The sequence below is a fragment of the Cydia pomonella genome, chromosome 13, assembly GCF_033807575.1.
Source record: "Cydia pomonella isolate Wapato2018A chromosome 13, ilCydPomo1, whole genome shotgun sequence".
Taxonomy (NCBI): domain Eukaryota; kingdom Metazoa; phylum Arthropoda; class Insecta; order Lepidoptera; family Tortricidae; genus Cydia; species Cydia pomonella.
In genome coordinates, this window is record NC_084715.1 from 21,679,201 (window position 1) to 21,696,560 (window position 17,360).

Sequence of the window (17,360 nt, forward strand, 5' to 3'; positions counted from 1 at the left end):
TGACTATCATTACATTATGACTTTCAATAATTATGTCAAACAAAGGGATCCGGATCACATTGTTTGTTACGAGTGCTGATAAATATAAGTTTGTTAATAATAAAAGTACCTAAGTGACACGATAAAATCACGTTTACGTTCTAAATAATGAGTGGAGATTTTGTTATTATTATTTACTAAGTAGGCAGACAGCTGTTTCACAAAGGTGACAATTGTCACATGAAAATGACAATTCGCTTTACGTTAAATGTGCCATTTGCAACCAAAATTGTCCTATTTTTTTATAAGATTTTGGATTTTTTTGTTTTTTGTACTTTGTTGAACAAAGAACGAATAAGTAGGTATTATAAAATATTAAAATAAATGCTTTAAATCTGCTTTCAGTGGTAACTACTTTTTTTTTTCAAAATATAATGGAATATCAAGCCAAGTCCAGTGAAGTGACAAGGATCATATTTTATAGATATAGACGATGACGCGCAGATTTGTCTAATCTAACCTTTAATGACATGACATAAAGATTCAAGGCACATGTCATCGTGAATGATACGATCTTGATATTGCCTCTTGGATAAATACGATTTCGCTCAACAAGTTACACGTACGCATACGTTGTCAGAGAATATATTTTTACGCAGATAATAGTTAGGTTAGGTTATACTATAAATTGAGTAATAATTTTTTTTTTTTAAACCCACGACGGTTAAAACGTAGTTGGAAAAGGATGCACAAATAATTGTTTAATTTAATTTTAATTCTGTACAAATGTACTTTTTTGACATTCATGGGTGGGCGGTGTTAATGCCTAAATTGATAAATAAAGACATTGAATTGAATTGAATATCCATGACGGAAAATAGGAATTACGTTTATATGGAGAAGCGGCCGTCTACTATACTCTTAATTTAAATAAAGTTCAATGGCGTGGCGCGTTTAGTTTTGTAGCTAAAACCTCTAGGCGTATGATAGGTACTCATAGGAACAGAATCTCCAAATACCAAAAAGTGTCCGACAAAAAAAAACATAAATAGGTGGCGCTATAATACCTAGAATACTTGAGAAAAAAATCTAATCATAGACAGCGCACTTCACTCCGTCAATAACGCCTAGGTTCTTAGCTACTCTGGAGAGATATGGAACTATTATTTATAGCTGACAGCTGGACACTTTTGCAACATTTTTGCCTAAGGAGATTCTGTTATTTGCCTCTTACCTTCCATAGGTACTCAGTCAGCGTTGGCCAATAGCTTTTGCTACTCGCCGCCAGATGGCGTAGCTAGTCACATATTTAGTCAATGGAAATAAATAAGTAAGTATACCTAGATATACCTACATTTCCACAAAGCGTTTCACAAAGTCAACGAGTCAAGGTAAAAACATACCAGTTTTGAATGATTCACGGTTAGTTTCACTAGCTCGTTGGGTGGACGACATTCGGAAAATTGCGCGTCACTTCTGCATGCGATTAGCTCAGGACCGGGGCAAGTGGCGTACTAGAAGAGAGGACTATGCTCAGCAGTGGGCGATAAAAGGCTGATATGATGATGATTATTCACTAGACTACATTATAAAAGGTAATCACGGTTTATATCCCGGTCGTAGATCGAGTCTAGTAAAATCATACCAATATCGAAACTTTAACAAATTGTAAAATAATATATATACCTACTTATACCACTTAGCCGCGTGTTTAGTAAAAAGTAGGCAGAAATATTAGAAAATGAGATATAGGTATACCGCAAAATATGATGTAAGTACCTAATTTTCTTCCCCCTGGGTAGTGTTTAGTGTAATAGTATAGTGATGTTTACTTACTTTAAATCGGTATATACAAGGATGTTTAGGTGCTCTATTATTGTGACAAATTGTATTTTTGTCATATAGGACTATAAGTAAAGAAAGAGTGGTAACTCCATACATCAGTTTTCTTATCAAAACACGAGTTATTTCGTAGTCGACATCTAGCGTCAAGTAGCGGAATTTATCAGTACTGCTAGTTGACAATAGATGTCGCGACGAACGAAAACTCTAATGCTCAACAATTTTCAGCTAATATTATAATCGAATGAACTGTGTAATATTAGCCGTAAATTGTTCTGGCATTCTGGGTTTTCCCGGATTTGTCCTAGTTTGGAGGCCGTCCGGGGGCCGTCCGGGGGGGGGGGGGGGGGGGGGGGGGGGACGGTGTCAAGAAGTGGTTTTCATGTAAGGAAATCCTATATTAAAACTACATGTAAAATTAAAGGACTTGTTTTTTAAAAATATTATTTTCGGGCTAGTCCGGGGAAAAAATGCGATTTACGCCAAATGTCCGGGTTTTTTTAAATTTTTGTCCGGGTTTGGCGAAATTCGAGATGGCAGCCCTACTTGTAGGGCTATCTAAGGTATTTCCTACGAACGCAGAGTAACATCGACTCCCTCTAATAACTAAATAACTCGCGTTTTGGTAAAAAACCTGATGTATGGAATTATCACTCTTTCTTTACTTATTTATATTTCTTTTCTTTATTTATATATTTTATGATTTTTGTATAGAAAATGTATTTTTATTATAACATGACTTTATTGACTGACGTTTTTAGGGTTCCGTAGCCAAATGGCAAAAAACGGAACCCTTATAGATTCGTCATGTCCGTCTGTCTGTCCGATTCTGTCACAGCCACTCTTTTCCGAAACTATAAGAGCTGTACTGTTCAAACTTAGTAAGTGGATGTATTCTATGAACCGCATTAAGATTTTCAGACAAAAATAGAAAAAAAAAACAATAAATTTTGGGGGTTCCCCATACTTAGAACTGAAACTCAAAAAATCTTTTTTCATCAAACCCATACGTGTTGGGTATCTATGGATAGGTCTTCAAAATGATATTGAGGTTTCTAATATCATTTTTTTCTAAAATGAATAGTTTGCGCGAGAGACACTTCCAAAGTGGTAAAATTTGTGTCCCCCCCCCCCCCCCCCGTAACTTCTAAAATAACAGAATGAAAAGCTAAAAAAAATATATGATATACATTTCTATGTAAACTTCCACCGAAAATTGGTTTGAACGAGATCTAGTAAGTAGTTTTTTTTTAATACGTCATGAAATTTAAAAAAAATTTTTTTTTCATCATACCCATACGTGTGGGGTATCTATGGATAGGTCTTCAAAAATGATATTAAGGTTTCTAATATAATTTTTTTCTAAACTGAATAGTTTGCGCGAGAGAACCTTCCAAAGTGAAAAAAAGTGTGTCCCCCCCCCCTGTAACTTCTAAAATAACAGAATGAAAAATCTAAAAAAAAATATATGATATACATTACCATGCAAACTTCCACTGAAAATTGGTTTGAACGAGATCTAGTGAGTAGTTTTTTTTTTAATACGTCATAAAATTTAAAAAAAAAATTTTCATCAAACATATACGTGTGGGGTATCTACGGATAGGTCTTCAAAAATGATATTTAGGTTCCTAATATCATTTTTTTCTAAACTGAATAGTTTGCGCGAGAGACACTTCCAAAGTGGTAAAATGTTGAACAAGATCTAGTAAGATTTTTTTTAATACGTCTTAAATTGTACGGAACCCTTCATGCGCGAGTCCGACTCGCACTTGGCCGCTTTTTTTTCTTACATTTCATCAAATAAACCAAATAATACATTTGACATAATTACTTATAACTTCAAAGAGGCTAATCATACCGCCCACCAAAATACTTAATTTATACTACCTATACAGGTCTGACTGTAACCAAAAAACACATTAACGGCCCGATTCGAAAAATGATTAAGACACGTTTAAGATCTTGAAAAGATGTTTAAAAGATCGATAAGTGTTGTGTTTCTGCCGGTGAGTAAGGTTGCCAGAGCTCAACGAGGGGGGGGGGGGGGGGTTAGGGTCGGCAACGCGCATGTAACTCCTCTGGAGGGGCAGGCGTACATAGGCTACGGAGACTGCCGTCAGGCGGGCCGTATGCTTGCTTGCCACCGACGTTGTATAAAAAAAGACGTGTCAAAATTGACGTTAATTTCGATTTTGCTGTGATCCCAATAAGATCTATCTACGATATTTCTAACGTCAAAGTGACATTGGTTGCCGGAATCGAGCTGCTTCTGTCAATTATAATACAAACGATATCTAAATTTGAACTTATCTAAACCAGAACTCATCGTTATCGTGTGTCATTCTTCGAATCGGGCCGTAACATAACTTCCTCAAGATACGATATGGATTGGATATGTCAGTGAAGGAAGTGACGTTTTTGTTTGAAGTTTTTTCACTTTTAACGCTGACATATCTAATCCATATCCTATCCTTAGAGAATGTTTGACGTATCTCAAAGTTAGAATGGGGCCGCAGGTGTTATTGGACTTAACGTTGCTAATGTTTCCTCCAATTTACAGTTTCAATTTGAGAGCATAATGTCGATATTTCTGTTTATTTTAACAACCTGGTTCGGTTTTGTATATCAAAATACTTCTACAACAATATATGTAATAATATTATAAAAATATTTTAAATCTCCTGTTTTGGAAAGTATATTAGGCACATTTTACGGTATACATTTTCAGCTTATATCCATGTTTCCGAAGCTTATACCTGTCCGTTAAGTCGAGATTAAGGCAATGTCCAGGTTCCGTGACAATTAGTCAGTCAGGTTACTTGTAATCCAGGGTCTCCTCGTGACCTGCGTACGGGATCAGGAACTAGTGTTGGTAAGAATTTGAGTCTCTTGAGTCCAGATTTGAAGAAGACTCTACGCTGAAAAAAAACGAGTAGTTTAAGCGAGTCGAGTCCTTTACTGAGTCTTTTATAAGCGCATCTCCAAAGGATAAATGGCCAAGCCCCATATTTTGACTAAGGTGTAGAGTTTGTGAAGTTAGGGCTTGTAGAGTTAGGGCTTGTAGAGTTAGGGCGTGTAGAGTTAGAAGCTTGACCATAATATGGTCTAGTCTTGGCAAAATTTTATATGAGAATGTTTTTGATGGAATTTCACTTTTTTTGTATGTTGTTAATGTTATTTTAATTTCATATTTTATTTCTTTTTTTGGGTGTATTTCTTACACATCAGAGGTGATTTTTTCATTGTCCGATTCAGGGATCGGAAACCGGTATTTTTTGTATGGGAACGAAAACGGTATTTTTTCGTTCTTTGTTAATTACTTCATTTCTAATTAGGCAATCTAATAATACGAAGTCGTTATCTGAAAACACAACTGAGTCCTACATTTAGAGTATAAAATAAACCGAAATATATGGTTATTTCGATGTTTTTGCAAAAAACCGGTTCCGATGCCTGGTCCACTTATCCATCCATCATCCATCCATCCATCCATCCATCCATCCATCCATTCATCCATCCATCCATCCATCCATCCATCCATCCATCCATCCGTCCGTCCGTCCGTCCGTCCGTCCGTCCGTCCGTCCGTCCGTCCGTCCGTCCGTCCGTCCATCCATCCATCCATCCATCCATCTTTGCATCTCATCTATTATTTTATCAAGCATGAAATTAAGTTTTAATGGGAAAATCCATTTAAGCTTCCATCCCCTAATTTGAAAGGTGGGGGTGTTTATTTAATAAAAATCCTGAATCACGAATTTTATTCTTTAAAAAAGGAGTCTCTATATATAGTTTTTCAGACCTCTAGCATCAAAATTTGCGGAAGTCTCGTACAATCTTTTATCCCCAAGTTTAAGGGGTTGGGGGGCAAAAATTCAAAGCTTTAGATTTTTTTGGTATTGGTTTGGTTTGGTACTAATGCTACCTTACATACTAAATTTTAGCTTTATAGGACTTTAGGATCCTAAGAATTTTGATCAGTGAGTGACAAAGGTAGTGATGTTTTTTTTTTATATATTAATAAAATCTATGGTATAAGAGCTATGTAATTGAAACTTTATACGTTTGATAAGTCCATCATATCCCGAGAATTTTGTTTATCTGGTATAACCAATACTCACGTTATGAGGATTCAGATAAACGACGAAGCGCTTCTAGAAAAGGTAGGTAGTGCCCTTGCGATTCGCTTGCCTCGTCTTGGCGGGGGCACTGCTTTGCCCCCAGATAAGCTTTATTGTATGGCATACCTAACCCATTAAATTTCCATGAAGACGATGCTCTTGATTTTTTTGAATAAAAAAAATGGCTGTGACATAATCGGACAGACAGACGGACATGACGAATCTATAAGGGTTCCGTTTTTTGCCATTTGGCTACGGAACCCTAAAAATTAGAGTTCTCTGAAAACGAGTCTAGCCTATGAAACTCGGGTCTCTAACAAGTTGAAAAGAAGTCGAGTTTCGACTTTATTATATGAGTCTCAAAAACACAATCGAGTCTCAAACGAATCGAGTTTCAACCAACACTAGCAAGAACCTACACAGCTATCTTACTTAACATAACAAGCGTAAATGACTTTTGAAAATCATTCGATTGTATACTGTATTCCCACGTAATAAAGTCCAAATTCAAACTCCTTAACAAATGTTACGACACGCGTGGGGTAGATGAGGTACACAACTTAATTAAAGAAATAATTCTGAATACAAAAACGTGTTTAAAATGTAAAGTTGTAAACAAAGGAAGGCTTGTTTAGAAGAAGCGGGAAATTATCTTGTTTATGTTCTGTGCTGTATAATTTGAGAAATACCTCTTATTCACCGAGGCGGCGCAGTGCGAAGGATGCACCGCTTAGCTTCCCAAATATCGTTTAAAATTAGAGCGTAACTTCGATTTTATAGGAGCGGCTTTTTGGCGGCGGGTTCGTCTGACTCCTGTGCACAAAATAAATTCCCGTTCAAATAATAAGTCTGCTCTTCTATAAATGCACCGTCAGAAATACATTGTCATTTGGAAGATTACTCCATTATTTACCAATATTTACGTACCTACTTCTCTCCTTTTGGGCTCGAACCATTTTCTTATACTGACTCCAGCCCTGGGCTTCTAGTACGGTCAAATTAAGTCAAATTTCACTAAAGTCAGGTACTAATTCTAAGGACTAATAAAATCACTACGGATTGTTTTGTATGGGCTAAAAATCGAACTTTATACAATCGTTACTAAATTCACCCCTCCGGAAAGGGGTGAAATCGGCTGAAAATAATGTAATGGTTATAACTAAGAAGAGAAATGGATATTCGAATAATTAGAATATCACAATATTCTAATTGCAAACCCTACATATAACTTTCCAGTAGGGACACAAATAGGTAATGTAAATACTGCGAGGAGGATCTTGTTTAGGAAATAACAGACAGACGGTCATGACAAATCTATAAGGGTTCCGTTTTTTGCCATTTGGCTACGGAACCCTAAAAACAGAGCGATCGAGTATATTCCTTCAACAGGATGCTCTCCTACACGATATAAAAAGGGCTTAACAGACCCACATTGGGACCAATTTACCTGAATAGCGACCCGCAAATGCTAGATTCTTGCAACTAGGCTTGGCGAAAGAAAAATGATGGACCAGCGTACACCTCTTTGTAGAAAACCCTTCCTGATGCTAGTCTCAGCTGCAAGGAGCTATTGTGTGTATTGGATTTTTTTTCGGGAAAATTTAAATAAAACTTAAAATTTTGTAATAGGTGTGGGTGAGCTCTGGATATGGAGAAGATCTGATTCTATTATTATTAAAGACCGTTTCCATAGAAGGAAACGTGTTTCTATGGAGTGGTCCAGAACTCACCAAACTTCACTACTGAAAAGTTCACAAATACCTTCGGCTAACTACAATCATAGATAGGGTCGCGGTTCAGGCCACTATGGAGTGAGAATAGGTATCCAAAAATTTAAGGTAGGACGCCAGGATACTATCCTCATCAAGCGCATGACATATCCAAATGAAAATCCCAAATTTATTTAATATACACCTTTATTCCTAAAATATATATGACCCGCTACGGTCAACACGAGTTATTTATTAGTAAATAAGTAATACTAAATACTTCTTAGTGACACCACTATTTCTTGAAATTTACACTAAATACATCATAGGCATCTCTGTGTCTACGGACAACAATATCAAAATTTGTCTTCCTAACATAACACTGTCTAAAGTAAAAGTTATGCCCCAACCTCCGGGGATGTTTAGCAGTAAGCAATTGCTCACAGGGATTACAGGTTACCTGTTCAGCATAAAGGGTCCATATTTAACTAAAGGTATATCATAAAAGTCTTAACTTCACGGACACTGCCTAGAAGAACGCTGCCACCGGATGGCACAGCCTTAGAGTAACCAGGGTCCAGGAAAAACCAGGGTCCAGGAAAAAACCAGGGTCCAGAAAAAACCAGGGTCCAGGAAAAACCAGGGTCCAGGAAAGACCCTAAGAACAAAGAAAATGTTCTAGGTTAAAAAATTATGTTTTAACACGTTTAGTTTTATAGAAAAATTATATTTTAAACTGAGGCACAGCGCGATTTAAATTACGGCAATGAAGCGATTAAATGACTTACCGGGGTTTATGCCGGGTCCATTATTTCCTATACCAACGACGGCGCCTGCAGACCGCGTGGCAAGACGAAGAGGTGGTTGACGTTACATTAGGTTTTGCTGGAAAATCCACATAAAACACTATATTAACCCATTTGCGAAAGGACACACTACCTCCGCCTTTCCTTCTTTATATATTTAAAAAGTGTGGAAACTCACCAAGTTATGTTAAATTGAAGGGAAAAGATTAGCAGCCGCCATTTTAGGTAGGCTCTAAGACGCTAAATTATGCACATTTTGGGACGAGCTGTAACAAAATTACATTAACGATTACTAACTTGAATTTACCACAGTTTTAGGAAATAAAACCTTCAAGTAGGTTACATACCCCTAAGATTGATTGCCCAAAGATTTTCTAAGATCCTTCACATCCTGAAGATCGATCGAACAATGATTTATCAAAATTCCAATCCGAGAAACCACAGACAAACTGATGAATGAAAAAATTCCCATTCAATGGATACCGCGACTGACCGGTTTGACTCTCGGAATAATTCGAAACATCAACAATAAAAAGAGTTACTCATTTTGGGAAGCTAATAATATGGACTTTATTAATAATTGGAAATTATAAAAAGATAAAAGAACCACAAGTATATGTTTATTGTCGTACAACAAGTGTGACCGACCATCTGTTACGGAACCATGGACAAAAAAAAACCAAATGACATTGACAGCCGTCAGTGTCTACCGCTGAAATAAACAACTGCTCGGTTTTATCGAAATCATACTGTTAATACGTGGTATTTCTATGTTTTAAAATGTATTTCAATTGTGAAATGTATATACCACAACGAAAACAAAGTGCCTGTGTCCTAGCACAACGCAGGAACACGACATGGATGCGCAAAATGCCACGGAGTGAACGCACAGACTGACCTACTGCTCCGGTAAGTTTTGTCCACTCAATATAGCTAAAAGCGTATATGTAAAGTTGAAAATATCACTACAGGTCTCAGTTCTTGACTGACCCACTATGACATCCGTGTCGAAGACATTTCAACTACCAAATCTTACCAAAACAAACATACCATTTTCTAACCTATAAAGTACCTATACAATATGCTACTCAGCTGTTTATAACACTGGGTGGATACCCCAAAGTGTTACAATTTCTCGCAAACTATGGTATTTACAAGGTCAAATGTATAAACGATATTGTAGCGCATTTAATTTTGCTTTTTATGACACCCCACACAAGCTTACATGTGATATACTTTCTGTGGTATACGCAATATTCTGAACACGGCACCGGCCATTTTGATGACGTCATAACTGGTGACTTAACCACGTTAGAAACTGTCTCCCGATGGTTTTTTAGTCAAAATAACATGCTTAACAACATACTAAAATATGGTGCTGGTTTCATCAAAGGCACCTTTTGGGCCCTATATGACCCTAAGGGAAGCGACTTCATACCTACTAGTATAAAAATTTTTTATACAATCAAACACATTTGAATAAGTAGTCGATAAAGCGGTCAAACACCGATAGATTATTAATATGTTGTAACATGACATCACTATTTTTGATCTCACATAGACAATTTACGCACAAACTTGCATTTCATTTTTGGTCGCACTTTTAAAGTTTGACAGTCGTTCTTGATATCCTATTTTTATGTATCCGGATCCGAAAAATTGTCGGATATTGCAAACCCTAGCTGCGCGCTGCGCTATCTCCCCGCCCTGCCCGCCCCGCGCCGCGTGCTGCCAACCACCTTCGCTTGCAGTTCGTTGCGATTAATTCTATTTACTTTTTTACAAACTTCCGGTAAAAAAATCTATTTTTTATTTAGTGCAAATGTAGTGTCTTTAGATAAGTACTTGAGATTGCACCAACCGACTGACTTATCCTCGAGCCGCAATCGAAAAAAAAATTTTTTTTGTGTATCATACATTGCACATCTTTTTAATTAAGATATACTATGCACTAAGGTGTTCTCTATACACTACTTAGCTTGAACCCAATAGCTTTTAATTTACTCCAAAATTACGGCACTTTATAGTTTATACCTTAAATTTAACGGTCTTCCGTACATAATAGAAACGGTGCAACTCGGGGGAAATAATCTAGTTGCGCCATCTAACGAATCCAAAAAAAGCACGACTACACAACTTACTTCCATACTTTTCCTTAACTTGACTATACTATTCTTAGGTAACCTCCTCCCACCCCATCCCCAATTATTCACATTAAAATAAAAAAATAAATAAAATAAAAATTTAAAAACAACATGGCAACATTTTACATGAAAATGTTTTTGATGGAATGTATTTAACTTGATAATTATTAATACTGTATCCATGTAAATAGCTTTGCAAATACTTCATATTAGGTGATCTTTTCCTAGATGTTACAAATGGGTATAGTAAGTATTCCTTAAAAGATAGATATACACCATCGCGGATTTTTTTGTAGACCAATGAAAGAGGGACAAATCTACCATACATTGTGTTGTTATAGCCCTAACGGATTAGGCAGCGTTTTCGATTAAAGCTCCTAGACAGCGTGTTTTTTCCGACATCGTTGGCAAACATAGTCATATTTCAACCAATTTTATAAAAAACCTTAACAAATTATACACGTGAACCTTTCTCAAGAATCATTCTATCGATAGGTAAAAATCGTATGAAAATCTGTTCAGTATTTTTTGAGTTTCGGGGACGTTTTGTAGGTCGTAGTGGTTTGACGTTTTCCGCTAGATTTGCGAATGCTAGGTGGCGTGACAGTCGTGCACGTGGCGACTAGCCTAAGGACAACATTCCCGCGGTCGACTGCGGCGGTGTTGCCATGTTCGTTTCGTTCGTTTTATATTACTTTCAGTGCATGTCAAGCAAAGTAAGCAAATATTCTTTATCGTGCACCATATAGGTAAAGTTAAAAACACAAAGAAAATGAAAAACAACTTAAAGACTAGGTAACAACACGCGGTCTTAACACTAAAAAGCGATCTCTTCCAGACAATCTCTGGGTAACAAGAAAATTATGTATTTGGTTATTATACTTCGCGCCTCGTCCTCGAGATTAGTAACTGAAGATATATATATACATGTAGTTACGCCGGTAGGTGTCACCACTCTGCACTGGTCTTAACACTAAAAAGCGATCTCTTCCAGACAATCTCTGGGTAACAAGAAAATTATGTATTTGGTTAATATTTTGAATCAGTAGTGCCGATATACATACAATAAGTATGAAAGGTTGTCTGGAAGAGATCGCTTCTTAGCGATAAGACCGCCTGTTGTTACCTAACTTTTACGCGTTTTTTCATTTCCTGTCTATTTTTAAATGTATGGTGCACAATAAAGAATATTTACTTACTTACTTAATAAGTATGTATTTATCTTGTTCTGTGAGTATATCGTCGCCTAGTACCCATATTACAAGCTTGGCTAGTTTGGGGCTAGGTCGATCTTTTGGTATTGAGAGAGAAGATTGTCCCCAAATATTTATTTATTTTATTATATAATATTTAGTAGCTTATAAGTATACCGTAGATTTAAGATCCATGCTTAATTCAATATCACGCATACGGACCTATCAGCAAATCGAACGCCACATTTTATTAAGGAAACTGACAGTCCAGGCCGCACCAGTAACGACGCGACAGTAGTGCAGCTTCGGTCGGGTACTCGAACGTTACCTCAGTCGTCCAGGGTATCCAACGATACTCCACACCATTGGGTTAAAGCGAAAAAAAAAACATTTGGTATGGGAGGTTCCCTAAAAAATTTTTTTGGTGTTTTTATTTTACCGTTCTGTCGTCATGCATGATTTATGTATTCATGCCAAATTGCAGCTTTTTAGCACTAACGATCACGAAACTATAAGGGTTCCTAGTTGACTATACGGAACCTTAAAAATTACTATGAATTGAAAAGATATTCCCTTTTAACATTTTTCAAACTCGATTGGTGGGGTGACAGGTGTCATCTCCATATAATTTAAAACCTAAAATAATAATCTCCCAAAATTGTATGAAATTTGAAATGACACCTGTAATACATTTCCTATAAACGTGAATACTTATACATCAAGAGTGATAACTTGATAAGAATTTGTTTTATGAATCTTTATCTCGGGCCACAGAGGTCAGGATTCTGGAACATACACGTCACGAGACACTCAAATGTTCTTATCGTTCCGCAAAAACCCCACGCGGAAACCTTGGATTTCTAGTATTTTGGGACAAAATACTTTTCGATGCCTAAAAAAGTGTCCCCTCTAAATCAAAAACCACACCCACATACACCACATGAAACCCACAGTTGTACTTTGATCACAAAGATAAAGATAGTTTTATCACACACATCACATCAGACATCATAATCCTTAGTTTTGTATTTCTTAAACTAACTCTCACAGCCTTATCACAATATAACGTAGTTCATCAAAGTAATACTGTATTTCTACAATTATTTAAGCACTAGTTTGTTGCTTAAATTTTTTATACGAGTAGGTACAACAAAAATGGAGCGAGTAGAAGTTTTGTATGTAAAACTTTATAATTATATATGTTACCGTATGCAAAAAAACGGCGCCAATGACGATTTTTAAGGTTATGGTTGATTGTCTTCTAAATATTACTGTAAAAACCTGTTTTAAGTGAAAACGTGTTTTAACAAGTTAAGTCATAGTCGTACTAACGTAGGTACTAAGTTTTAATATAATATTAGATTTAGGTTGTACGTTTAGTAAGTTATTTAATTTGTAATTGAAGTATATTCTGATTTAAATGAAATGTAGGTTTGTCTCTAAACTGTCGTAAGGTATGCGGAAAGACACAACTTGTTAAAATAGGTGACAACAGCAGCAACCCGACGTTAGTATTATGATGCATTCCTCAAGGATCAATCCTAGGCCCGCTGCTTTTCTCAATATACGTAAACAATGTCACCAAAATTAGACTGACAGGGCATATAACTTTATTATACGCGAATGATACTTGTCTCTGAAATCCGGCCGTAATATAGAAGATCTTGTCCGTCAAGCACAAAACGTCCTTTATCTTTTTAACTATTGGTGTTAACGTAATTTGTTGACAATCAATACAAAAAAGACGTCATATATAATACAATACAAATATTCTCATCGCTCACCAATATGAAAAGAACATAATGACCTACAAATTAAACACCCAACTTAGACTATAGTAGACAACGCTGTGGTAGACTATGGTATGGTATAACGTTTAAAGCTAAAAATAAAATGATCCCAACACACACCAAACTTACAATCAACCAACCTATAGATTTTATCGAACATGAAAAATTTCTTGGGCTAAATTTAAACAAATTAAGTTGAAAAGATCATATACGTGGGATCTTAGTTACCGTTGGCCGGTACACTACGTAAAATTACAACATGCATCCCTCACAAAGCCCGCTTGACAATATATAACTCGTTAGTTAAAACACACTTAGCTTATTTAATTAAAGATATGGGGATGTAGGTACTGCCAAAACCAATCTGCAAAAACTACAAAGATAGGTTTAAATAAATAAATAAATATTATAGGACATTATTACATAAATTGACTAAGTCCCACAGTAAGCTCAATAAGGCTTGTGTTGAGGGTACTTAGACAACGATATATATAATATATAAATATTTATAAATACATAAATACATAGAAAACACCCATGACTCAGGAACAAATATCCATGCTCATCACACGAATAAATGCCCTTACCAGGATTTGAACCCGGGACCATCAGCTTCGTAGGCAGGGTCACTACCCACTAGGCCAAACCGGTCGTCATGTTTAGGTTTAGGTTTAAAGAACTTTATTCTCATAAAGAATTACATAATTCACTTACATGAGAAAATTCACATGTTAAAACTAAGTCTAAGCATACAGTGTACACAAAAAACATGTTATTAAATTCACAGTGGGTAGAAATGCATTACAAGATACTTATTACTGAACGCTCGGAACATATCTTTACGTTACCAACTGAACACCAAAGAGAACCAGCGATGTATGAGGCAGATAAGACGATGCGTTAGGATGGATGGGGCAAGATCCCAAAATAAATCTTTATATTGCATTCGTTTTGCTAAACGTTTCGAGCCTTACATAATATATCTTTTTTGGATTTTGGATAGGATTGGTTGACTGGTAGAGAATGCCTTAAGGCATTAAGTCCGCCATTTGTACCGTCATGTATTGTGCAATAAAGATTAAATAAATAAATAAATAAATACATATCAAGATATATTTACAATTTCGCCATAAGACTGATATCAAAGATAAATCCGTTTTTGACGCTAAAGTACTTGTTCAGAAATGGCTAGCCAGTTTAACCTATGACGAGGCAGAGAAAATTGTACAATTTAGAAACTACTAAAATTAAAAAAAAAATCTAGTCTAGTTTCCGATAATTTATAAATCTGTGTAGTTTTAGAATTTTAGTCCTAGCTAACCTAACATTTAAATAAAATTGTCAACCGGTTATACACTCTTTGTTACAACTGCGTAGAGTCTGTGCGTAAAGAGAAGAGTCGTGGAATGTATGGGACCCAATACATTCTACGACTCTTCACTTTCCGAACAGACTCTATCTACAGTTATTGGTTCCCGCGATACAGGCGTGCCTAGTGCGGGTATCAAAATTAATCTTTTAGAAATTGTAAACTTTTAGTGTAATTTTTGGCAATTTTTTTAAGGCATTATTTAAATTTGTCAATAAAATGAGTATAAATTTTTTTCTATACAAGAAAGTCAAAAACTTTTCAACTTAAGACAATTATACACCAACTCAACTTGCATTTTTGTAAGAAAAATAGACAAGTAAAAATACACTCAGATATTGTTTTTACACGACTTTCTATTGCTTGTTCAAAATTTATAACAGGTTTTGTCTTATTTGGAGAAGAAATGATTTTTAATTTTGAAATAGATAAAAATGTAGTAAGATGTAATAACTGATCATGGACGTGTTAAGTATGGCTATTGAGGCTGCTAGTTTTCTTTTATTTTAATGTAACATAACATAAAGTGTTACGGACAATTTTTCTCCCTGGTGGGTATTGTGTGACCTGATAAAATGCCATATGATGATAATGTATTTAGATAATGGGTTTTATTTTTACGTTCGGTTGAAGGTTCCATAGGCTTCAGCGCAATATTAATGTTGATATCACCTGCAATTATATACTCTTATTACTAGAATCCATACTACCAAGTGTGTGGCACGTGAGCACCAAGTGAGTTTATAAAACTTTCCGTATTTGATAAGACGGAGATCTATATATGCCTAACACAATATTATTTAAGATGTCTAGCTGTAAACATGATGATTGTGACAGAGTTATTTATTTTACTCTTTTTTGTTTTTTTTTCACTTAAATAACTAACCCATCATTTTGGTTTAATTGACACTCAGTATGATACGAGTTATAGTTGAAGAGTTGAGGTAAAGGTTTGTTTGCTAAGTCTGCATTCGGACAGAATTATAACGTGAATATTGAAAGAAAGGGTAGATAATGTAGGCATAAAATCATCAAAATTGGAGTATATACTTCTGATATTTTGAGATATCATTGTAAAGTCATTAATTTTAACTTTAAGGTGTTTTTTTAGCTTTTCCATATAACATTCTAAAGGGCGCGCTATCTCCAAGTTGTCTATCTCGTATTTCGTACCTCGTTGAAGTATGCTATCCATAATGACCTGGACGGTAGCGCGTCGCGAGCTTTTTGAATTGTGCTAACATTGATTCCAGATACACCGGCGGTTCATTGTATAGTGATTAACAATATTAGCACCATAGATATTAGCACGAATTGTAAAATATTTGTATCCTATGTTAGTATTAGATGTGAGTATGTGTATGTGTTGTGTGTAAAAAGATAGTAAAAATGTGAAATTAGTTAAGTGTGTATTTTTATGATGGGGGATATTTGGGAAAGCATATTTTACAAGTTCATTTAGAATTTGTAGATTGTAAAAGATATTCATAAAATAGATAGATGCTATGTACATCTCTATCTTCTATGTCTATCTTCTTATTTTCAAACGTAATGTTATTACGACAAAGTCTATAAAATTAGGTGTTAGTCAACTTGTACTGTATATAGGCAAGCTGTGGATATTTGTTTAAAGTATTGTAAAAAATTGTTTGCATTTATATACGATTTTTTTGTATTCAAAAAGTGCATTAGCTTCGTATTTTGATATGTAAATTAAAGAAACTATAGGTCAATTTACTGCTGCTTAATCTACTGTTCAATGTTATTGAATGACTGTTTGTTTCTGAATAAAAGAAAAAAAAAAAAAAAAAACAAGTACATAATATTAGAGTTTTCACATTACTTATCTCTAGTCAGTCTTTCTGTAGGAGATGGTGAATCTGCTCTTCGCTTCTGTTCAATATGATTGGAGTTTGTTCGTGTTTCCGCACGCACCTTGCCAAAAGAGTTCCAACGGAACTTGTACTGTTTCGATCTAGTCAGGTCCCCAGCCAAGTAGCGTAGCGCGAGGCTTTTGGCGTCAAGTGTTCAGACAAGAATATGGGAGCAGGGATCGGAACCGGGTTTTTGGAAAAACTTTGAAATAAACATATATTTCGGTTTATTATATACTCCAAATATAGGACTCGGTTGTGTTTTTAGATAACAACTTCGTATTATTAGATTGCCCAATTAGAAATGAAATAATTAACAAAGAACGAAAAAATACCGGTTTCGTTCCCATACAAAAAATACCGGTTTCCGATCCCTGTATGGGAGTGTCTTCTTGTGTTTTGAAACCCAGAAGTTTTGCGCATAATTTTGTTTTAATTTTATTATTGTAAGATTTGGACAGTAAATTGTTATTTTGTTTGAAATGAAATCCGCATACATTTATTATCTTAAGGCTCGATATCAGGTGTGA